This window comes from Sitophilus oryzae, unplaced genomic scaffold (assembly GCF_002938485.1).
Source record: "Sitophilus oryzae breed Bouriz unplaced genomic scaffold, Soryzae_2.0 scaffold_119_pilon_pilon, whole genome shotgun sequence".
Lineage (NCBI taxonomy): Eukaryota > Metazoa > Arthropoda > Insecta > Coleoptera > Curculionidae > Sitophilus > Sitophilus oryzae.
This window is the reverse complement of record NW_022145837.1, coordinates 1202154-1229191: the sequence shown is the minus strand read 5'-3', so window position 1 is coordinate 1229191 and position 27038 is coordinate 1202154. Positions and strand designations below refer to the sequence as shown.

At 33.0% G+C, this 27038-nt stretch overlaps 1 protein-coding gene across 2 annotated transcripts in view; it reads left to right on the top strand.

Annotated features, from left to right (window-relative positions):
- Positions 1 to 27038, top strand: part of LOC115891851 (5-hydroxytryptamine receptor 1-like) — a 92853-nt gene that overhangs the window by 39065 nt on the left and 26750 nt on the right. The window contains exon 1 of one of the 2 annotated variants that reach the window (XM_030912432.1): positions 4289 to 4458. The exons of the other annotated variant lie outside the window; for it this stretch is intronic. The gene's annotated coding sequence lies outside the window, so the exon portion shown is untranslated. Of the gene's footprint in view, positions 1 to 4288; positions 4459 to 27038 lie in introns of those variants that run through there. 2 annotated transcript variants of the gene reach the window in all.

Below are 27038 nucleotides of genomic sequence, written 5' to 3'. Positions count from 1 at the left end.
AACCAACTGTTTCCGAGTTATTGACTTTTGAACATATCACTTAAACAATTTGATTTAATTAATTTCGATATGTTCAGTTTCATTTAATGATAACATTCTGCCGAAACTGTGATACTGTTGTAATGGGTTTTTATATTATTTATTTATTTATTTATAGTAAATTTAAGTATACAGGATTGGTCATAAAGTTGTGGCACATCAAACTTCATTTTTTTTTATTTTAATGATGTAATCTCATTTTTTTGAATGAAATTTTTTTTAATTTTTTTAATGGTAACTTAAGAATTAATGTCAAATATTATTAAGTAGGTATCACAGTTTCGGCAGAATGGCATCGTTAAATGAAACTGAACATATGGAAATTAATTAAATCAAATTGTTTAAGTGATATTTTCAAAACTCAATAACTCGGAAACGGTTGGTTTGAGTTACATTGTGTGTATTTCGATGTTTGCTTAGAATCGAAGGAAGAATTGAAATATGTAATAATATACAGGGGGTTCCACTTAAAAAAAAATGAAACTTTGATGTACCACGACTTTATGACCGACCTGTATACTTAAATTTATTACTCGCTAATAGATATTTAAAAATTCTATAAGTTTTGTATTTAACTTTTTGCGGTACCTCCTATATTTTACCTAATAATCGATCGTTTCCATACATAACAGCAACTCTGTATACAGGGTGTTTCAAAACAAATGCGAAAAACTTCAGGGGGTGATTCCTTGTTCAAAATAAAGGGTAGTTTGCTTCATAAACGTTGGGTCAAAAGTCAACCATTAGGGAGATATCGCGGTACAAAGATGGCGGAAAAATAATGTTTTTATTTTTTATCTTGAAAACGAAAAGAGATAGACTAATGAAATTTTATGGAAGCATTACTGTTATGAAAACACCCTTTCTGGTAATTTTTTCACTTTTTAAAATGAGTGGAAGGGGTTGAAATAAACTACCCCTATCATTCTTGTTAACGAAATTTAAAGAAAATCTTATCAAACACATGCAAAAAATTTATTTGGATAGTTTAGTTTGTTTAGAAACTTTTTTATCTCTTGTGTTTTTTTGAGAAAACTCACCGATTTGAAATTAAAAAATAAAATGTAAAGCATTACATGTCAGGGCAAAAAACATTTTCTGATAAAGAATCTAGTGGGCTGCTGTAATTTTTTTAAGAAAAAATCTAGTCGGCCGCTGTTACTTTTTAGGATGTTTCTAATATTATTTTATTTGGCATTACTCTACCCCAATACGTTATTATCTAGATGATTATTATTATCGTTATTTTCTTTCTAAGATTCTTAATCTAAAAATGTGTTTTGTCCTGACATGTAAAGATTTACATTTTATTTTTAATTTCAAATCGGTGAGTTTTATCAAAAAAACACAAGAGATAAAAAAGTTTCTAAACAAACTAAACTATCCAAATTAATTTTTTTGCATGTGTTTGATAAGATTTTTCTTTAAATTTCGTTAACAAGAATGATAGGGGTAGTTCATTTCAACCCCTTCCACTCATTTTAAAAAAGTGAAAAAATTACCAGAAAGGGTGTTTTCATAACAGTAATGCTTCCATAAAATTTCATTAATCTATCTCTTTTCGTTTTCAAGATAAAAAATAAAAACATTATTTTTCCGCCATCTTTGTACCGCGATATCTCCCTAATAGTTGACTTTTGACCCTACGTTTATAAAGCAAACTCCCCTTTATTTTGAACAAGGAATAACCCCCTGAAGTTTTTCGCATTTGTTTTGAAACACCCTGTATATTTGGGACAACTAATACACAGCTCATGATCTCTACAACTTGGATACTTTCGTTTTATACAGACAGTAAAGTCTGTCTATTGATATAATTAGTCTGAAGTTGTATATTTATTATTATAACCAACAAAACAACAAATGTAATACTTCATAGCTTTATTTGAATTTAAAAAAAAAAACATCAATTAAATAGTTTTAATAAATTTCTCGGTATTTTCCTAGAGTCTACAACAAATATCAACACAAAACGATGAACATATTGCAATATTTTTTTAATTATTTTTCTAATAAATACCCGGAAATACGATTGTATGAAATTATTACACAAAGGTAAACAAACACCGGATTAAATACACAAAACAAAATGATTTCGTAGTTGTGTGTATCTAACCTTCAAATTTCTCTAAATTGCTTTTGCAAACTTGCCTGTATTATAACTTTTGTGTCTACTTCTCTATAATGAATTATTTTTTTTTGTTGGTATTCAGATATTGTTAACGACTTTTTTTAAATATTATTGTGTAAATGAATTGGTTATACAGGGTGGCCCATCGAGAACGTCCCGCAAGGCATAACGGCCAGGATATTTTTTTTTTCAAAAAATCCAGAAACACGTCAATTTTGTTTGTGAGGGGGACAACTTTTGCCCCAAAAACGATTGCAAAATCTTCAACCCTCAAAGCGGGGGTGTCATCCCCCAACTTTTTTCAAATGGGAAGGGGAGTCAAGTGGTACCGCAATGAAAAGGGCTTTTTATTCTCTATACTTTCCCGCTTCGTTTTTGAAAATCGGTCCAGTCATTGAGAAAATATGAAGGGTTGAAATTTGAAAAGTTTATTTAAACATTTATCAGAGTAACAGTAAAGTAGCAGGAAATTAATACATGTATTTAAAATTTGACTGACAAGTAACTTCAAAATATTGTGAAAAAAACTGTATAAAACTGAAAAAATGTAATCGAGTTATTTTATTTAATAAAAAACGGTATGTGTTAATACAAAACAAACAAAAACAAGACACCACATACCAAAAAATATAAAAAGAACTATTTCTTACTTTCAAGCTTTATGAAACTTCCCGCATTTATGATTATATTTATCAATATAACTTATGTACAAATACAAATTTGTAATATTCCGCAGGAATAAATAAAACAACATAAATAAAACAAACTATTTTATTAATAATAACACTTACGAAATTTTATACCTCACAGGATGATTAATTAACTTTAATCTTAATTTTTAAACCAGTACCTTTTGACATTATTTTTCTGCAGTACTAAAATCCATTATTTACCTATCGTGCGATGTCGATATTTTACAGCTGCTCCAGTTTTTAGTATGTGTTTAGAGTATGGTCCTTCTACCATATTCGAGATGCACTTATCTACGACGAGATGGTATACGAACTTTATTGATAGTAACTTTATTGGTGTATCTGTATAAGACTTTCTGCCTGGGCAGCGAGTATTAACCATAAACTGTGCTCTGGGTTCTACAGTTAATTTTCACTCGATTTTTCCTCCTTGACTTCCAAAAGACACAAAACACACGTAATAACACGAATCAAAATGCATCATCTTCCAAAACGCAGGGTATTTGACAAAAGTTGCAACAAAATTATAACCTATAATTTGGCAAGACTTTGACAAACGTCAAAAATCTAAAGGCGAGTTCATACGCATCGGCGTCCGTTTGTCATTCATCGTTCCGTCAAACCAATTAAATTGAAATACGATCTGTCATTTTTTGAAATAAACCAATAAAACTGGTTAAAAACAACAAGTGACGACGCATGACGAATTTATATTTAAACCCATCCATAGTTAACTTAAAAATTATTAGAAACTTTTTTTAGTAAAATAAATAGATTGGTATGGGACGTCATCTGCTTTTCTTCTGTCATCGTCTGTCGAAATCTTACCTGAGAAAAAAAACAGAGAAATACTAAAGTGAAAGCAACGAATTTAAATGGGTAAACTTTGTAATATATCTTATTAACAATACAATTCAAAAAATTTATAAAAATGCGTTCACAGTAATTGAATTCCGAGGTTTGTATCCCATAAAGGCTTAAAGCACTCCATTATAATAGTAATATAGTTTTTTTACCAACTTTGAGTCGACGGTTACTGCCTTTTTTAATAACTGACAGGCTAAACGTTAGGCCAAAGACGTAGCTTAAAAAAGCCATTCTTTTTTTAGTATCAGCAGATAATTATAGTACCAACGTAATCCAAACACATTAGAATTCCACGTTTTTCTGGAATGCCTTTCATTTCATTCATTCAATCAACCGAACTGTTTGTTATTATATCCATCAAATACTAGCTAACATCTATTTTATGAAGATCCCTGACTATAGCCCAGCACAAACACAAATAAGATAAAAGGATATTAATTTAATTCCACTATTTATCTTGCAATTATTGAATCAAGCTATCAAGCGATAAATTCATCAATAATGAATAGAATAATTACATTTGATGAGATAAAGGTACTCGAGTATTTTATTATATTGTATCAGATAAAAATATAATGAAAGAAAATATTTTTTAGTTATTCACCGTGAGCATTGTTTAGTAAATTCGATTGTGATTTGATCGGGAGATGACTTATTTCTTTTTATCAGTGTGTTTTAGTGTTTAAAGACTTATTTTTGTGGTTTTGAAAGTGTTTAGTTTATAATTAAGTAAGTTTTGATCACTGTTAACTGGTAAAAGTCTCACAAAGCAAATCTTTTCAAATCAAAAATTTAAATATGCATGCTATAATAAAAAAGATTGTCAACACCCTGTATATTGCTTTCTAGAATTAATTCTTGTGCTGACTTTTAAGCCATAGAAATAAACTTTACTGAAACATTGGATTGCTTCGTTTAATGTATACAGAGGTATCAAAAATTGCTGCTCTATTTTAAATATTTATTTTACATAAAAACTTCGTTATTTCAAATACAACACTATGTATTTTTTTGAATAAGTCGAAGCAGATTCAAATGCTATTTCAAACTATATTAGGGTTTCCTGTACCTATCTAGCTCAGATTTTGAATAAAGAGCAATTTTTCAATAAAATGACAACCAAGAGGGCTAGTGTCTTTTTATGGACTTTATTTAAGTTTATATCAGTTTACTTTTATTTAATTTACCCCTACAATAGTTTAATAAATAATATTTATTAAATATGTATTTACTATTCTATCAAGAAAAACGAAGAAGTAGTTCTCTGATTTGTTTTACGATGACTTGTAGATATATGGATTTTCTATAAAAGAGCCAATTATAGCAAATTCATTTTCGTCACTACCAACGACAGCTTTCTGCCTAATAGGTTTTTATTATAAACCGTACTATCAGCTCTGCGAAGTAGGACAAGTAGGTTTTCAAAGGAACGCTTATCAGGAACATTCCTATTTGGATATCTTTGAGCATAAACCCTTGAGGCCAAGAAGCAACATTCCTCACAAAATAAAATCACTAGTAACATATCCATTCGTTCCGCCAGCAGATACTGCTTTATTTTTCTTGAAAAAATAATGAATACATGCTTATTAAACTACTGCAGGTAATTTAAGTAAACTGTTATTAATCTAAATAATATTGTCCATAAACTAATGACAATTTTGAAAATAGTAACTAATAACTGTAACTAGAAAATTGCCATGGCAATCAGTCATCTTGATTGCCATTTTATTGAAAATTAGTTTTTTATTCAAAATCTGAGCTAGATAGGTATAGGAAACACTAATATGGTTTGAAAGAGAGAGCATTTGAATTTGCTTCGATTTATTTAAAAAAAAATACAGGATGTTGTATTTGAAATACCGAACTTTTTATTTAAAATAAATCCTTAAAATAGATCACCAATTTTTGGTACCCCTGTATAAATTTAAGGAAGCAATAACATTTTTCAGTATAGTTTATTTGTCTATCTTTAAACTCAGTACAAGAATTAATTCTGAAAAGTTATGCACAGGGTGTTAATATTCTATTCTATTGTAGCAGGCATATTTAAATATCTCTAAATATCTAAAAAAACAAAGGTTTTAAACATATTTAACCTTTATAATAATACCGGGTGTTCCAAAAGAAAAAATATAACTTTAGTATGGATTTTAGTTTGTGTAAATTGTGCACATTGCTTTCCCACATATCCCCATAAAATATTTTGTTTCTACATCTTTCCCGTTTCGTATAATCAACCGAGGCGAATGAGGTGCGCCACCCTGTATAACCTCCAAACAAAGAGATATTTTTTTCAATTAGATATATATCAAATTTAATGTTTTTTATTGAATTTTGAACCAACAAAAACAGGTTTAACAATAAAATGCGTTATATAGATTTGATATTTGACTAAACCTATTTTTCTTTTTCAATTTTCATGAATTTCGTTTAGAGAGCACACAATGGCGTATTTTGGAAAAATATTCGGGAAATGCGAGGGAAAATTGATTTTATCATAAAACCGTACTCATGCCCATGTACGTACACACTCTTTGATGAGGTTTATTAAATATTCAGCGACTATTACCGTTAATATAAATCAATATAATATGGGGTGATTCGTATTCTAGCAACCTTTCTATATTCATATACATATATGTCTGAATTTATGTACTGTATGATGTTATTTACGGACTGAAAGATATAATAAAACTATACACATATAAAATTTTATAACCGATACATTTCTATATCGATTTAACTGAAATAGTCACGTATGAAAGTTAGTCTAACTAATATACATTGATTTGTTTTTGGGTCAACATATACAAGTAAAATGTAAACAAAGTACTTTTTTTTAATCTTTTTTTTTAAGACTTGACAAAGTCATGGGCTTAGTTTTAGGGTCTGTACAAAATCATATACATTACCGGTTTTCTGGTAAAAGTAAAGTACCTATCGGATAGTTTGGACTGTTTTTTTTCTAATGCATCTTTATTGTACTGATGAAAACTCCCTTTCACTTAATAAAGTAGATATTACATTTTTTGTTTGAAATAAAGGTTTAGACTATTCTATATATATATATACATACATATAAGTACTTTATACATATAAGTACTTTATACATATAAGTACATACATACATATAAGTACTTCATAAATTAGATACAAAATTTTTAATTTACTCTACAAACTATCTCAAAATTAGGAAGCACAAACATGTGATCACTTTCTCGAATTTTAACGGTTTTAGGGTGACAATTTAGGCAAAGAAAATGTTCAACAAAGCGGAAGAATTGACATAATTGGATTTTTCATTATTTGAAGCAATACTGCTATACTTTTTCCAACACTGTATAATTTTATAATCGAAAATAAATAATTACTTTCGTTTTTTTTTGTTTGATAAACCTTTTGTCGAAATATTTTTTATTATTATCGTTTTATCGAAAATTAATATTTCCACTTGAATTCTAATGCAAAGCCAGTAGAAATTTTTCATTATCACTTTTTTTGCATGCTATACTTTTCCACAAAATTTAAATACAATAGGTTTAGATATATTGAACGTTAATGAAACTTACATTATATTATATGAAAATGTCATCGCAATTTTGGTTTTGGAATTTTTTAATTGCATTATTCTTTGTATGTATAAAAAATAAAAAAGGATTTCTAGAAATATTTTCTAAATATATCTAAATTAGAATTTTAACGTATAAAAAGGGTTGTGAATGAACGAGCTGATCATAATGCTATATTGTCACGCAAACTCATTGTGTTTGCAAAGTTTTATAAGAATCAGTTAAGTAAAATTAGTGAAGAACTTACATAGGAACATTACAGGTTAAATAAAAGCTTGTAAAAATAGCTCTACTAAAAATCAGGACCAAGGGATTTATTTTTCTGTCCCGATTCAACAGTTTTATTGAAGATTTTGTGAATGAACCTATTCCAGTTTCTGTTTTAACTTTACTTTCGCATGAACTTCGGGCTTTTTTGGACGATGTCCAGCAGATTTACTTTCTTAACAATGAATGAAAAACCTTTTGATGTATTAATATTTTCCTCAAATACTGAACGTACGTTTTGGAACAAGTCCATTTTCATGTATATAACTTTGAAATTGATTTTTAAATGAACATGATGGGTCAAATTGGACGCTTTTAAAGGGTTTAAGTAATTTTTTATATGGGACACTCAAAATAATTTAAAATTCCTCTTCGAGATATAGAGTTTTTAAAAATTCGCCCACTTTGAATAAGTAGGCTTTGAACGACGCCGGCGTGCAAGAAAATTCTAGCTGTGAACAACAATTAAAACGAAAATAATATTTGCAATTAGAGATGTAGAATTTTATAGGAATTTAAACTATATTTAACAACCTCAACACATTGAAACTATATCTTATAACAATAAAAATTAACAGCAAAACCAAGACATGAGGAGATTTTGCTACAGGTATTCGACGTGTAGGAATTTATTAACTCAGTAGGGGTGAAAGATACCCTCGCATAACCGCTAAGTACTTGTCTAAATTATATGGGCAATTTTAAAATAAGATAAATATCACAAAGATAAAAACCCACTAAGGATAAGAGGCACTAAGTCCGGCGGCCTCGACGGCCAACAGCTGGAATCTTGGTTAACTATTCAATTATTATTCTCTAAATTGGCTACAAAAATTTGCTGATAACTTCAGCGTTCTGATGCGGTGCATTGTCTTGCTGGAAAAATATGTTTTCGAGTTTCATTAGGGGCAGATCATCAATAAGGGGTTCAAAGACTACGTTAAAAGTGGCGAAAATTCTGTATTTTGAAGGATATTATCACGAAATATGAAGTGTGCTATATTTTTGGAAGGGTAATTTTAAGTTCTTTTCACGTAATTAAAAATATACAGAGTGTCCCGAATAAAAAATCAATTTTTCTGTTGATAACTCTTAAACTATTAATTTCAATTTTTTTTTAATTAAACCTTTAAATTGTACGTAAAAAAGTGCTTTGAAAATGTTTTCATAAAAATACAAAATTTTTCATAGCAGAAAAAGTTACAGCGACTTGTTAAAAATGCACATTTTTGAAAAACACCCCGTAACTCCGAAACGGTAACAGATATCGATATGCGGTTTTCACTATCATGTTTTTGACAAAAATAGAGCTCCAGACACCGATATTAGTTTTCGTCTATCTCCTATAGAAAAGGGTGTTTCCATTTAAAAGGGTCGAATTTGACCCACCCTGTACAGTGTGTCCCATTTTGGTTGAAATCATAGGGTATCTCCGTTATTAGTGAAGATAGAAGGGTGCGGTTTGCACAAACCTGTCCCGCTTTTTCGTCAAACGGAAGATGCTGCAAAAAAAAAAACAAAAAAAAATTTTCATACCGCTCTTCATTTCTGAGCTACAGGGTCTTTTCGAAAATTTTGCAATTTGGGACACCCCCTGTATCTCTGTTATTGTTAAAGGTATCGAGAAGGCGAAAACTGCTTATTGTAGAACTTTTTACGTAGAATACAGTGGCGTAGTCTGTTTTTCTACCAAAAAAATATTTTTGAAAATATGAACTAAAGTTATGTTTTTCAAATGGAACACCCTGTATATTTATAAATCATATGATCTGTCTTGCTATGGGCTTCTCAAAAATATATATCACTCTATATTTATTTTCACTATTTACTGCAATATTTAAAATATATCATTTTCTTATTAGTAGGACGTGATAAATAACAAAAATCAAAATGGTATTTACTAAAATAGTCATACACATATTAAAAATTTATTTGGGATTGATATATTTTACTTTTGAAATAACTGTTACCACTGAAACTGTGAATATATTTTTCTTTTTTTATAACGGGATGGGTTTGCAAATATCTAAATCTTGAATTATTAAAGCATTTTTCAGGTGTTCGACATTGTTGTAGTGCCCACGATATATTTCGTATTTCAAAAATCCCCAAAATCAGAAATCGAGAACGGCGAAATCCGGGAATCGGGGAGGCTATCAATATGTGTTCATTGGTTTCAATTCATTGATTTGAAAAATAATAATTTATCAGTATTCTAATATTTCCATAGTTATGAGTGGGAATGTTCCCCATCTTGCTGAAAGTATATTTCACGTAAATTAGCTAAAGGAATATCTAAAATTGCCGATACGATAGATTATTCTTACGTATACACGTATTCCAAGATTTACAAATAGCCGTAGAGACTTAAGTTTCCCTAATATATAAAGAATTTATTAGCGGCTCCCAAAATAAAACAAGAGACAGATAGCAGTATACTTTTAATAATTCTTTAGTTTCTTTTATTATCAATCATGGCCTACTAATAAATATGATCTTTTAATAAAAACTTTTAAATATTGCAGTAAATAGTGAAAATAAATATAGAGTGATATATATTTTTGAGAAGCTTATGGCAAGACAGATCATATGATTTATAAATATACAGGGTGTTCCATTTAAAAAAACATAACTTTAGTTCATATTTTCAAAAATTTTTTTTGGTAGAAAAACAGACTACGCCACTGTATTTTACGTAAAAAGTTCTACAATAAACAGTTTTCACCTTCTCGATAGCTTTAACAATAACAGAGATACAGGAGGTGACCCAAATTGCAAAACTTTCAAAAAGACCCTGTAGATCGGAAACGAAAAGGGCTATGAAAATTTTGTTTACGGCATCTTCCGTTTGACAAAAAAGTGAGACAGGTTTGTGCAAACCGCACCCTTCTATCTTCACTAATAACGGAGATACCGTATGATTTCAACTAAAATGGGACACCCTGTACATTAAAGTATTGACAGTTAAAAATCTTTATAATATAATGAAATACTATACAATCATTATATTATAATCATATACGATCTTCCTTAATAATCTTTTTTATTGAATCAATGGCAACCTAGCATTTCTCTGTTTATATCTGGTTTGTATATCTTGAACACCATATTAAGGTTTGTATATTTAATTATTTGCCTTAGCCACAACCTAACTACAGAACAGATCAAAGAAAAAAAGGGAGCACATTGTTAAAAATATCCAACTTTTTAATTTATCCAATATGGTGAGACGTGACACAAATAGGACTTGTCATTTTTCGTGTATGGCCAACAACATTTTTCATAAAGATTAATCGTCTTCACTTGTTAGCCGTAGCCGCCTGGTTATTAAGCATTATTTATAGAAAACCTATTAGCGAATATCATACATTACATAGTAGTGGTTTATTTATTGTGTATATCTCCATTGGCGTAGGTTTTATTATTTTCTAGAGGGCAGAAAATAATGATCAAACTAGAATACTATGTATACAGTATATTTCTTGGACCTATTCTGAGAAAAAAAACTTCATATGAATATATGTCCTAACTGTAACTTTTCAGATACAGGGTGGTAAAATTTTCTATTTTTTTTTCTTCAAATTATCTCTGATGGTATATTTTATACATGCATCAAAATACTTATTTTGATATACAAAAAAAATTGTTTTATTTCTTAATTTCCTTCCAGCCTGATGCAGAAATGATTTCCACACAACAGTCACCGCATCATTTTCAGCGATTTAGCCCTGAAATACACTGACTTTAATTTTTTATGTTAAGAGAAGTCAGTGGTGTACCACTTTTTCTCCAAAAATTTCCAATGTAAGACCCGTATGGACTGCACTGGTTGAAATAAATAAAATTCGTTCTACACCAAAAAATATATTTTGATGCATAGAAGGCGTGTATCAAGTTTCATGAAGATAACTGTAATCAAATAAAAGTTCCCAAGCAGCATTTGGACGTCGGGACAACGTAGTGTCACGCGACCAAACGTCGGGGCGCAACGTCGGCACAACCTCGTGCCAACCCTAGTCTGCACTAGTTTGGAGAATAATTTTGGGGTCGAAACGACGTTGGATACCGACGTTGGCTAGAAGCCTAATTTAGTACAAACTGCAACGTTGTTTAAACACAGAAATACAAAACTAATATGGCGTCTAAGTCGCGTTTTATCCTAAATTGGGATAATTATAGTAAAAATATTATTTTTATGATTTAGTTAGAGACATATGTCAGATGGCAGTGAAGGAAAACAAAACAAAAGTATTTAAGTGTGGAGGATGTTTGAAGATCATAATTATTGAAACACTTTAACCGACTCTGTAACTCGTTACCCAAGGCAAAAAAAGTTAAACGCAAACAACTTTATTGATAAATGTATTGTTTCTACTTTGAAAAATACTAATGGGCCTTAAAATTAAAGAAGTTTTAAAAATGTTCTTGAATTTTTTTTTTTTTAGTAAAATGCGAATAATTTATTCGCAGTCGAAAAAAATTGTTTCCGCGTGTTTTTAGGGTCAAATATTTCAAGTTAATGTATTCAAAAGCAGGAATTGCTATTTTAGGAACGAAACATTTACTTATTTAACAACATGGCGGCTTTCACTTTGTTGTTTTGGAGATTAAGATGGAGTAGTTCGAGTAGTCGCATACTGGACTAATAAAGTCGCAGTGCGGCCTTAACAGGTAGTATACTAGTCGCAAGATTGCCTAATTTAGTCATCCTAGAGTCTAGCTTGTGCCGCCCTCTATAATCTAAATAAACGAGGGAGTGGATAAACTATCGGTAATATATGTCGATGTATATTTAAATTTAGTTTTATATGTACCTTTCTTATGTCCCATTTTAATTAATATTTTTTTATAAAAACAAAAGCAGCAATGAACTGTCTGACTGAAGAGAACAATGAAGTGAAAATTTAAGATTTAAGGTTATGGTTCAATACAGTTGCAAAAAGGTAGTGACTCGACGTCCTACCAACGTAAGAATAAGGAAATCTAAACAACGTTGGAATTAGTAAAATAGACGACGTTTGCATAACGTTGGAATAGGTCCTGAAAATGACGTCGGAAAACTCTATATTGTCCAACGTTGTAACTACGTTGTCCGAATCACCTAAAGATCACTTAAGCAAAAAAGGTTACAAGACAACGTTTATTTGACGTCGCAGAAGCTTCTACTTTGCTGTAGTACTAGTCCAACGTCGGTACAACGTTATAAAAACGTTTAAATTTATTTTAATATCCAAGGTAGGGAGCTAACTATTTTTTGTAACTAATCCAACGTGGTGTTTAGTAAACATGTGGTCGCAAGTCGTGAAAATGCTACTTGGGTTATTATGAAAAAAATGTTTTTTTAGAATGTTGAAAAAGTAATAAATTAATATTTTTTTTAATTTGATTCACTTTCACAAAATTTGTATTAAAATATCAATATTTTTGATAAACACGTGGACTGCTGACAAATACACGTCGCGTCACTACGTATTTCTAAGCAGTAGACTATCCTTACCACTTTTCGTCTCGCTCTTGTGTGTCACGGCCGTCTCGCTAACTTACGTGTCACCTTGAGTTTTTACTCCCAGCGCGCGTAAAGAAGTTTTACTTTAAAAATGTTTAGGAATGTAAATATCGCAATCAATTTAAAATATTTTTCGTTTTCAATCAAATTCTTATAAAATAAAAGCTAAAATAAACTAAATATATCCCAACAAAATCACTGCATTATTTGACAACGATAAAACCGTCACATAACCGTAAATTAATTACTGAGAATTAAAAAACAAAAAAAAAATCCTAGAAATCGACGATTGACGAACACACTGATCGCCCGTATTGTTTGATTAGTCGATTATAGATCAGGTGTCAATCAGCGGAGCCAATAAACTAGATCCTAATGTGCCTTCCTACGAAGTGACGGATCTAGGAAATTGACATTTCCTCATTTAGCCCGTACGTATCCTCCTCCTGCACCTCCTCTATTCTGCCCTGCTCTGGTGCTTTCTCCTGCGTTACGTCATCCAAGGCAAATCATTGATTTCGTGTGTTTAGACGGAGTGTCTGCCCCACAGAGATTAAAAGTCGTAGATAGCTAAATAACTACATAGCGTAGATAGTTACATAAAGCTGTGTCCCCCTTTCTTGAGTTATAACTAGTGATGTAAAATTACCGGTAATTTATAAATCGTTAATATTATATATAATCTCTGCGAAACCGTTAAGAATTTTGAAATACTCTAAATACAAAAAATGTTCATTTTTACACTCTCCATCTAATCAAAGAATAATATACAGGGTGTTCCATTTAAAAAACAAAGAAAACTTATTTTATATTTTAGAAAGTTTGACGTAGAATATTGAACATCCTGTAGGATTTACGATTACCATATTTATAGCAAAGTAAGAATAGACCATCTAAAGTAAATACCTAATATAGTTTTGATTTTAGAACAGTTCTTGTATTTTTAATAATTTTTTTAAGAATTACTGAAAAATATATATTTTTGATTTATTTGTTAATATCTCTGAAACTATCGAAATATATTTATTTATATCTTAGGTGTATGTAAAGTGATCTGAAAGGAATCCAAAAATGCAATAATATACAGGGTGTTCCATTTAAAAAAAAACCATCTAGGTCCACTCACAGTTTTTTGAGCCACCCTATAGAAGTTAAAATATTTTCCTGAAAAACATCCTGGTACATACTTTAGGTTTGCACTAAAACAAAATTCTCAAGTATTTTATTCTATGAGCTACAGATGCCCGACGCACTATTGCCGGACCCTGTATATTATGCATATATATTTTATATAGTATATATTTATATTATACAGGGTGTCCCAGAAATAAATGCAAATATTTTAAGGGGTGGTAGATCGCGATAAAAGAAACATATTTTCTCTTTATCGTTTTTCAAATAAGTCCAAAATAACGGAGTTATTTTACTTTGAAAATTTACAAAAAAAATGATTTTTTGCTAAAATTTTCAGAACCACTGGATCTTTTCTGGATTTTCTTTCTTGTAAATTTAATCTAATACCTATGTTGCCATATTATCAAGAAATTATGTTTTTTAACTAAAAACTAAAAAAAATCCAAAAAAAATTTCAAAAAATTTCGAATTTTCAAAAATTTTTTTCGCGAAAAAAAACTTTGTAGGCGTGTTTCTGGGGTTGAATTATACTACCAGTTAAAATATTTGCACTTATTTCTGGGACACCCTGTATAGTTATTTTTAAGCTCTGTGCTCCTTTCTTGAGTTATAACTAGTGACGTAGTAACATTGATAATTTATAAAAAAAAACAGTTTTTTAAATATTTTTTTTTATTTCAAAACTATAAAAATATTACAAAAAAAGACAAGAACGTTTTTTAAGCTAGTCAGAGCCAGACTGGTTTATGTTATAGTATGTAATAGAGTGGATAATATCAGTAATATAATAATATATCTCTCCTTCGTTAAGTAATATTTTTATGGAAGATTTTGAAAATAATGCAATAAATATTTTATCAAAAAAGCCTGTAATATGGCTGCGTTATGTTGATGATATTTTTGCAATATATGACGTTTCTGAAATAGACATTTTTTTGGATTATATAAATTCTCGCGAACCTACCATAAAATTTACTTTAGAAGTAGAGAGAGGTGATCGTTTGTCATTTCTTGAAGTTTTAGTGTCAAAGTTTCAAAATAAACTAATTTTAGATGTTTACAGAAAACCCACAAATACAGATAGATACTTAAATTTCATATCTAATCACAGTATAAGTGTAAAAAAAAGGTGTTATAAAAAGTTTATATGATAGGGCAAATATAATATGTTTAGACGACATTTCACTAAACAGAGGCATAAACCACATAAAAAATGCCTATCCACCATATTTTATTGACAAAACATTAAACTAAATACAAACCCCAAATCATAGACACAATGATAGCAATACACAATATATTATACAACTTACAATTCCATACATACGAGGCGTTTCGGAAAAAATAAGAAGGATAGGAAAACAATATAACATACAAACATCTTTCAAAATACAAAATACACTTAGATCCATTTCATGACATACTAAACCAATGAATACAGAACAACAAACAAAAAATGTAATATATAAAATACCATGTGAATGCGATAAATATTACATTGGTGAAACACCTAGACCCTTAAATGTGCGAATTAAAGAACATAAAGATTATTTAAGTAAGGGAGATTTTTACAGATCTAAGATTTGTCAGCATCATGGGACACAGAACAGATTTTAACAACGCAAAAATTATAATGAAAGAAGCGATAGAAAATAAGATAAGAAGCCTCTAAAAGAAAAATAAAAGAGGCTTTTTTAATACAATCTAATAAAAACAAATATTTCTCTTGCATCTGTAGGTACGTAGATGTTAGTAACATATGGCAATATCGCTTCTTCGATTTTAAAGAAAATAACATACGTAAAAATTAAAAACCGATGTTAGCATCATCAGCAGATGATTATAAACTAAAGTACAATCTACAAGTTGAGCTTTTATATACTCGCCCAGTGGGCACCGAATGGGCGTGGCGGAATCTAGCCAACCGAGTCAGAGCCCATTGAGCGTAACTGCGATATAAACTTGTGTATAGTGCTAATAATAAATTACAACAATTATTAGGTAATCCAAAGGATAAAACACCTCCACTGGAAAGGTCGGGTATTTATGAAATTTCTTGCAAAGATTGTAATCAGAAATATGTTGGGCAAACTAGAAGATCAATATTAACTAGATTTAAAGAACATTTAGCTCAGATAAGATATGGTAGACCGGATAAATCTTGCGTTGCCGAACATATTGTTGATAAAGAACATTGTATAGATCTTAATAATTTAAAATTAATTAAACAAGTCTCAAATTGCAGGCAATTAGATGCATATGAAAGCATCAGAATTAATAAATGTAAAGATAGTATGAATAGAGACAACGGTCCAATTCCTTCAAGTTCTTTGTTCCTACTACTCTAGTAGCGGAAATCTAACTGTTACGCTCAGTGGGCTCTGACTCGGTTGGCTAGATTTTGTCACGCCCACTCGGTGCCCACTGGGCGAGTATATAAACACTCAACTTGTAGATTGTACTTTAGTTTATAATCATCTGCTGATGATGCTAATATGGTGAGCGAAATGCGCGTCCAGTGTAAAAGTAAAAGTGTTTTAGTGTATTGTGGTGATTTAGTGTTTTTATTTTGCTGTGTAACACCAAAGGTTCCCACCCTCAACTGTAATTGTTATCAGGTAGTAATTATTGTTAATTTTGAAATTTAACTTCATATAATGTCATTTTAACAGAACGCTAACGGTTTTTGTAGACGTATCTGTTTAAAAAAAAACTGAAGTGTCCTCGAATAGTTGTTTTTAGATATTTTATATAGTTTTTTTTATTCTTTGTGTTTTTTTTTGCTTCCGACGACGGAAAGAGATAAACTTTCCGAAACGTTAAGCATTTTTTTGTCCGTTAGGAAAATTTGTTTATTATTAAACCACGGCTGACATTAGTCTCCATTGGATTAACAAAGCAATGCTTACAAAAAATCATAATTTTATTATGTAGATTTCCTTACAGTGGTGAAATACCCATAGGACTTTTTAGGAGAGTTAACATAATCTAAAAACTTTTCTATTTTTAGATCATAATCTTTATTAGTTAAGATAATAATCTAACATATAAAAAAGATTAATGTAGTAGGTACCTGAATGAAACAGGGCTATAAATAATATTTAAGGTCAGTATTTTATTGATAAACAAACAATCGGCTGTGTACTGGCGGTACTTTAATGAAACCATCTAAACAAATCATTAAATTTTTATGTGCCGCGGCCGGCTTTAAAACGCTAACTTTGATTACGCCATTGTCCAGATTGTGTTCCCAACACAAATAAAAATATTAGGACCATACCACGATCAAAATATTAAACTTCTGTTTATATTTGGTAGAACTCATAGACATTAGAACACGTAGATTAACCTAATTAAACAGAACTCACGATACAAATTAGTTACTGGCAAGAAGACTCTCGTTATACATGAAAAAATTGGCGCCGCACGGTGGGGTATTAGCATGAAAAAGGTGATCGAAATTCGAAAAAGCAAATGTGTTTAAGATTTCCCAAAAAAAGATAAATGATAAGTTAAATCATCTCTGCCATGGATGGCTTTGCTATGGGTGTGTTTAGTTGCATTTGTTTCAACGAAACGTCAAAGTTGTTACTTCTCACGGATAAGAGGTAAATGGCTAAATTTTATGTTTAAAATTATAAATTGTTGTTGTTCTTGTGCTCTTTTTATGTTTATATTATTGTTTTGATTGAAAATGGCTCAGCAAGCTGCAGGTATGTATTCTACATAAAGCTTCCCCTAGGAGATGCAAGACCTTGTCGTTGGTGGGGAAGCTCCTGGTCAGGTGCTGGGGGGAATCCCCTCTAGCACTTGGCTTGGTCTAAGAAGCATCTCACTCATCGTCTTGTCCCTGATTGTAGTGTCGTGGCCAGGAATTGCACCAAGACATATAACGATACCGGGCGGGGCTACGGACAGTCCTCAACCTTGGGGCACCGGGGGCACCCCATTGTATTTACCCCTTACTTCTACATGCAGGGGCTCTGTAGAAGTGGACAGACTGTCCCTAGCGACTCATAGGAACACTATGAGATCTGGTAATAATAGTAATAAAACATCACCGGTGAAGCTGTGGGAAACCCCCCCTAGCGACACTGGGAACAGTAACAATGAAAGTTCCAGGGGCCAAACCCAAAGAGAACTACAGGAGGTGGCTGACACTTGCGTGAAACCATCCTCCAAAAGTGGCATACAAGCCTCCAAGGGTCGGGAGCCTACCTCTTATCTCTAAACCCAACAGGCGACACAAGCTACCGTTTCGTCTACCCGGCCTGGGTCGTAGCTCCTCGACTGTGAGGGACACGGGTCTCCGTTGGAAGTCCTGGGACTGTATGATGAGTTATAACTCAAGAAAGTGGGGGGATACAATAGATCTCTAAGGTCGCAGGGATTAACCCCCTCCCACTTATTCTAAATTCTAAATTCTAATTCTACATAAACGTATTATTTATTTTGATATTCTCTATACTAACGATTTTTTTTGCAACTAAAAGTTAGGCGTTCAGAAAATTTGATTAAATTTGTGACACTTTTATTATTACTTAGAGATTTAGTTGCGCATTTCGAAGAATTCAGCATATTGTCTATATACGTTTTACTTAGTAAACATTGGACTTTCATACAGTAAAATAAAATACTGCGAGTTTTTGCGATTTTGCTGATAAAATGAGAAAAACATTCTTGGTTTCCTCTAATTTGCCAATCAGTGATATACTAATGCGAGGTGTAAACCGCGATGGCATTGTTGTGTACAAAGCGATCGCATTAGTGCCAGCAGTATAGCACAATTTGGCATTAGTAGCGACTTTAGTGGTATGGGCATTGCTCGCGGATCAGTCGTAGCATTAGTAGTAGTATACCGTATGATCGAAAAAAAACGGCGTCCAGTTGGCTTGGAAATGACGATCGATGACATTTCCCATATAATTTTACATATAAAATGACAGCGATCTTCATTTCATAGCCATCGTTGTTGCGATATTACTACTGGCACTAACCATGGAAACACTGGAACAGTGATTTTTCTTTCTTTTTTTAGAATCGACGAATTATCCTTTATTCTGTTCATATTATTTCCTCTTTAATTGAAAATAGCAATAATTTATATAAGGTCTACATAAAAAAATTTCGATCAACTATCAGTGTCAAATACCCCACTGTGCGCCGGGAGGCACGTATAGCCGCCCATACTAAAATATGTTAATAAAAAGTTGGTAGGCAGTTCTTTTAGTTTCAAAGTAAAGGAATTTTTCCCCCAATTATGGTCCGCGGTTATTTCCACTATCCGCCACCTGGGGTCGCGTCCGATGGGAGTTATAAAAATATAAATATCTCAAAAACTGCGACTTTAACTGATTTTGATGTTATTACGAATTTTGTTGCAAATATTATTCCTAATCTTAAATTGAAAACCGCGTTTCGCTAGCTACTGTAATTTTGGAGTTACGATTTTTTTTAGTTTTTAACCCCCTCCCATACACCCTTACCAACCCCCCACCCCCACCAAAAACTAATGGCCAGATTCTCGGGTGCCACAGTATTTTTGTGCCAAATTTGGTTAAAATCGGTTTAGCGGTTTTTGAGTTATCGTGTTACAGACGGACAGGTGGACAGACAGACAGACAGACAGACAGACAGACAGACAGACACAATGAAAATATTTTGTATTTAGGTCATTTATACCCAAATAACTCATTTTGAATGAAATTAAAAAAACGTTTTTTTGCCGATCTTAATAAAAGTGTTGCAAATGGAAATATTTCCGTTGGAAAAGAAATAACTCCGTTGGAAATATTTCCCTGGAAGTGGAAATATTGGAAATTTCCAAACGGTGTCTCGGAAATATTGGGAATATTTGAAATATTTTTAAAAATACTTAAATCTAGTCATTAACGATTCAAACCCGATGTTTATTAATATATCTTTCATATTTTGTAACTCTATATACATTAAACTTACTATAGAACAGTTTTAGAAACATATAATATGGTGAATATATCGAGTTTCAGGATTCATCAACTTATTTGCAACCTCGCATTTCTAAGTCCCGAGCTCGTAAGTCGTAGCGTAGCAAAAACTCGCGGGTCTTCAATTTTGACCAATTTAAAAAGTGTATACAATACTAGGCTCAGTTTACAAGGAGTTGCAGTTAGTCAAGAAGCAACACAAATGATTGATAAAAATGTTAAGCAGTGGATATTAGATGACGAAGTATTTTGGGCCCAAATTTCCAACGTAATTAACATTTTTGAACCTATTGGCAAATGGTTAAAAATTGTAGAAGGAGATTATAGCACTATTCATTTTGCTGTAAAAGCATTTTGTGATATTAGAAGGGTAAGTCAGAATAATCTTGCATTGTCCTCACTTGACGACAAAAAAAAATCCGAATTGTTGGAGTTTGTTGACAAAAGAGAAAAATTTGCTATTAAACCCATTCATTATGCTGCAGAATTACTAAATCCAAAATCACAAGGTTCTGAACTTGATGAAACCCAAATTCTTTGCCATAGAATGCATACTTAATATATCAAAAAATAAACTCAATATAAAGGAGCAAGAAATAATAGATGAAATAGCAGATTACCGTTGTAGAAGTGGCAAGTTATTTGGAAATAACTTCATATGGAAAAGTAGTTTTGATAACCCGGTCTCATGGTGGAAAGGACTGTGTTCTTCATCTTCATTATCACAAGTAGCTTCACGAATGTTGATGATGCCAGCATCTTTGGCTGCCACGGAACGCAGTTTTAGCGTTTACACTCATATTCATTCAAAAAAGAGAAACAGGCTTACTGATGATAGAGCCGCTAAGCTACTCTATGTATCGAACAATGAAAACTTGCTGAAGAAAATAGGAAACGGCAATAGATCAATTTTTATTTCCGATACTATTGAAGATTTTGGGGAAGTAGACTGGCAAGAAGATGTTATTGAGTGTGATGCTGATGACAGCGATAAAGATATGCCTCTTGCTCGACTAGTGTGTCAAAAATAATTTTTTTTTGTACAAATTTAACCTTAATTTATTTTTTAATTTGAAGAATAACTCTTTATTTGTGTTTATGTATAAGCATTTTGTGTTTTGCGATGTTTTGTTATGATTTTTATAAATAAATATTTCAGTTTTTCTTATTTTTTAAAATATTTCAATATTTCCAATATTTCAGGAAATATTTCTGAAAATATTTTTCTGGAAATTTTATATCACTACTTAATAGCCTACCATATCTGTTGGTATGATTATGGTCGGCTAAAAAATCCGTTTACTGATCTGGATAAAATTGATTATTAAATAGTAAAAATCACCCGAGGGTACTCTGCCTTCTAGATAACCACTGATAACCATCTTCAACTAGCTAAAGTCACCTGAAATAGTTTGGGCTTCCCCGGATGCACAAGTTTCGTATCTCAATAGATAAGGCTAATTGGTGTAAACTCTCTGACCCCAATGCTCAATCGTATTAATCGAGCAGCATGTAACCAACAAATTTTACCTGATAGTGAATATTTGCATTGCATACAATTCAATCATACTATTTTCTCTAGACATGTTTGAAATCGGCTGTTTTTGTGTTACTAGATCAATAAGTGGACGGTTTCTTAAAGGAATATATTTTTTTATTACGAGGCATGTTTTTTAACTAAGTACCGTTTTGGAATTAAAAAAAAACGTGCAAAGATATCGCAATAATTTTATTTTTACATGAAAGCCTGTACCTTAATCTACTTTTCTACATAATTTCCGTGAATATTGAGGCACTTGTCATAACGTGGCACCAGTTTTTCAATACCCTCCTCATAAAATTCTGCCGCCTGACTGGTTAACCCACTGTATCACAACTGTTTTGACTTCGTTATCGTCTTGAAGACGCTGACCGCCCAGGTGTTTCTTCAAGTGCAGGAATAAATGGTAGTCACTGGGCGCCAGATCAGGGCTGTATGGAGGATGATCTAGAGTTTCCCATTTAAAAGATTTGATGAGATCTTTGGTCCGATTAGCCACATGTGGACGGGCATTGTCATGCAGCAAAACAATACCCTTACTCAACTTGCCACGTCTTTTGTTTTGGATTGCACGGCGCAGATTGTTCAATGTCTCACAATAAGATGCTGCATTGATTGTCTCATTACGAGGCAGAAACTCCACTAGCAATACTCCTTTTCTGTCCCAAAAACTGTGCACATGATTTTCCGGGCAGAAATTGTTTGCTTAAACTTCACTGTTTTGGGTGATGATGAATGTTGCCATTCCATGGACTGTTGTTTTCGATTCTGGTGTGACGTAGGCCACCCATGTTTCGTCACCAGTAACAATTTTGTCTAAAAAAATCTTCACCTTCATTGTGGTACTGCTCAAGGAAAGTCAATGCACTGCCTAAACGTTGGGTTTTGTGCAAATCCGTCAACATTTTCGGAACCCAACGTGAACACAATTTCCGGTAATTCAAGTTCTCGATCACAATGCGATACAAAACACTACGAGAACATTGAGGAAAGTAGTCGCACAATGATGAAATTGTAAAGCGTCTGTTTTCTTTCACCTTTTCGTCCACTCTCTGCACCAAATCTTCATTAACGACCGAAGGACGCCCACTCCGTTCTTCATCATGCACATTTGTGCGGCCATCTTTAAATGCTCTCACCCATTTCCTTACCATTCCATCACTCATAATGTTTTGTCCGTAAACTTCACAGATCTCACGATGAATATCGATCGGTTTTACGCCTTTAGCACTAAGAAATCGTATGACAGCCCGTACTTCACAATCGGCGGGGCTCACGATTGTCGGAGGCATCTTAAACACTCAATAAACAACGTATACAATGAAGAATCAGACTGTACTGGCGTCTGTGCATAGACAAGAGATGTAGGTAACCAGCGCGCATGCGCGGAACGCCGACCGTAGCGCTGCGGCGGCGGAATCGCAAAACGGTACTTACTTAAAAAACATGCCTCGTATAATAGGGGTCAATAAAAGTATTACCGGAGATAACAAACAGAAAAAAAATATTCAGTAAATTATTTTTTAAATATACCTGAACTTGTTTCTGGGACACCCTGTATATAATTTTATACAGGATTTCGAAAAAATAAGTGTACGTCCGATAATTGTCAACGTTGCTTCAGTTTGATCAATTACGCATATCGAATTGTTGTTTATTTATTAACAAACTACCGGTTTTAATTGATACAAGAAACGATCGGTATGAAAGAAAAGTAATTTATAGTGGAATATATATGAATATTAATAACTATTGTTTCTAATAACATCGTTTTTTTCTCCTTTCCTGTATTTAAGTGAGTGGAGTGTCATAAAAAAGTGGCATATGTCCACGAAGATCATTACGAACTGCTAATGATCATAGTTTTTTTTTTCAAAGTTTATTTTTGTTAATGTATTTTCGTTGCTGCGTGTTGGTTTTTAAAATATTCATTCCTTTGACGATGTAATTAAAGTTATGTACCTACTGTTAGAAGCTATTAGCTTCCGGTGTTGTTTTGACAACAGATATGTATAAAAGATAGACTCGAATGTAGAGTAAATATATTGTGTCTCCTTTCTTGAGTTATAACACATCATTCCCAAAATCCTCCCAGAATCGCAATCGGGTTTTCGCACCAACCGCGGCACCGTCGATTTGATATATTCCATCCGCCAACTACAGGAAAAAGTAAAAGAGTATCAGTGTAAACTTTATGTTGCATTCATCGACCTAACAAAGGCCTTCGACTCTGTGATCAGAGATGCACTTTGGGCAATTATGAAAAAGTTCGGAGTACCCTACAAATTTCTTACAGTGTGTAAAAGCCTCCATAACAACAACAAGTGAAAAGTGTCACCATCATGGATCACTGAGCGATCCCTTCCTAACAAATACTTTACGAGTTAGATAGGGATGTGTCTTGGCGCCTCTTCTATTCAACATATTCATGGTAGCGCTCTCCATTATAGTGAACAGCAAACTGCAGGAGAGAGGATTGGGCATTAGATACAGATACGACGGCATTCTGTTCAACATAAAAAGACTCAGGGCAAAAACACGTACAAAATTCATCACAGAACTTCAATACGCTGATGACTGCGCTATAGTTGCAAAAACGTTACAGCAATTACAAGAAATGTTGAACACCTATACCTGGGCATACGAGGCTTTGGGCCTTAAGCTGAACGCACTGAACAACTAAAATCATGTGCACTCCCCCGGAAGATCATGAAAATGCTATAAAAATCGGAGAAGAACTATTGGAACATGTAGAATTCAATTACCTCGACAGTTTGATTTCGGCAAAGGCCAATATTGACTCTGAAATTCAACACAGAATTAGCAGAGCCTCAAGAGCATTCTGGAAATTAAAAGACAGGGTTTTCTACAATCATGATTTGAGCACAAAAACGAAATTTGCAGTGTACCGGGCAATAATAATTTCCACCATGTTATATGGAAGCGAAACCTGGGTGCCCTACCGCCGACACATGAACGCATTAAACAAGTTGCAACAGAGACACCTTAGACAAATCTTTAGAATCTAATGGTTCCACCGTGTCTCAAATGTATCGGTTTTCGAAAAAGCTAACTGCGAGAGTATTGAAGTCATGATTACAAAATGCTGCTTAAGATGGGCTGGTCACGTATGCAGAATGCAAGAACACCGCATACCAAAATCTCTGCTTTACGGTGAGCTTGTAGACGGTAAGAGGAGGCCGGGTGGACAACTCAAAAGGTACAAGGATGTTTTCCACGAAAACTTAAAGGAGATTAACAGTTAGAATGAGTGGGAAGAAGCAGCTCACAATAGAACGGAATGGAGAAGAATTGTAAAGTCAGTTAAGAGCGGCAACCAAAAAGTAAAGAGGCAACAAAGCAATGAAATTTTTGAATGCCTGGAGTGCGAAAGAGAGATAACATCACTTATCGGGCTTTTCAGGCACAAAAAAGCTCATGACAGAAAAAGCCTTGCACAAGACCCAGTATCTGATACGGCTTTACATAGACTAGTTCTCCATATCCGATACCAGTCGAACCAAAGTTTACGTTAATGTCAAATAATATTAGATAACCTTACTCAGTTTTTTTTGTATTCAAAGTCTGAAACTAATGTGAAATTTCTTCGTTTACAAAACCGCTAGGTTACATTAATTATGTAGTTGCTCGGGAAACTGTCTGGGAAGTTGTCCCGATTGCGCCAGTAAACTGTCATTAATGTCATTAAATCTTCACTCTTTGTGCTCTCGAGCCCTAACTGGCAAAGTTCGGAAACGGGGCCAATCTCTGGTTGCTTTGTGCACATCAAATATCGTTACAAACAACCTGCAAGCATTTTGCCTCGGTAATTTCGTTAAAGATCCGAGCCAGACCATCGACATTAGACTGGATAGATCAGGCAGATTTATAACTATGGTAATCGCAAAACAATTTCCGATGCACGTCATCAAATTTGAGTGACGAAGGATGGCGGCAGCGCTGCCAGATTGTGATGGATTTATGAGATGAATCTTAATTTAAAAGTGACAAACTACTTTTAGTAATTAATTGATTTATTTGTTTTATAGCTTATTTTACTTATTTATTGGCAAAAACTAGTCCATTATGAAGATTATTCTAAGCGTTATGTATAGGCACCAAAACTGTAGCTGTTAAAACAAGGCAAGGAACTCCACAAGGTGGAGTAACCTCCCCTTTGCTGTGGAGCTTGGTGGTGGATGAATTAACTCTAGCGGGAATACACTGCATTGGGTATGCAGATGACATAGTCATGATCGCTCGGGGGAAACATGAAGGCACCTTGTGTGATATTATCCAAAGAGGACTCCGTATCACTGAGAGATGGTGTAGGACTGTCGGGCTGAGTATCAACTCAGACAAAACCGCGATAGTGCCATTCACCAGAAGGCGAAATCTGAAAAACTTGAAAAGAATCCAACTAGATGGAAAGGAAATACTGCCAACACAGGAAGTTAAATGCCTGGGAATAACCCTGGACAGTAAACTCCTGTGGAACAGGCATATTAAGAACACTACCAGCAAAGCCATAAAGGCTCTCATGATATGCAGAAGACTGGCCGGAAATAGATGGGGCTGCTCCTCTAACATTTTGCGCTGGATGTATACCATGATAGTAAGACCCATGATTACTTATGGAGCAGTTGCCTGGTACACAAATCTAGAGCAACGGACGGCAAGGCTAAACCTGTGCAAAGTCCAGAGACTAGCATGCGTTTGCATCATAGGAGCCATGAGAACCTGTCCAACAGCAGCAATGGAAGTCATTCTAGATCTAACACCACTGCACATTGTCATTGGTAGATATGCCAATGCGACAATGATTAGAATGGTCACTAACGGAATTAGTACTGGGAGAATTGTCAGATCAGGGGCTTGGAACACCCTCAAAAAGGAAATACTACTCCTGCAACTCCCAGTGGACGATATGCCAAGAACGTACAACTTTGACAAACATGTCAATGTAGTATTGAGCAATAAGAAGGATTGAAGAGCGAAACGCTTGCCCAGCAGTTAAAAGACCATACCATAACTTGGTATACTGATGCTTCCAAAACCAATACGGGAACAGGGATCGGAGTGTTTGGACCGAGAGCTAAATACTCCGAACCAATGGGCACTTACCCTAGTATCCTACAGGCAGAAATCTACGCTATCGAAAGATGCGTACAACTTATCTTAGATAGCAACTATCGGAAACAAGAAACAGCCATCTTGTCTGATAGTCAAGCAGCGTTAAAAGCGATCAACTCAGTATCGATCAATTCGAAATTGGTCAAAGAATGCATAGAGAAGCTGAATAAATTAGGCAAAGAAAACAAAGT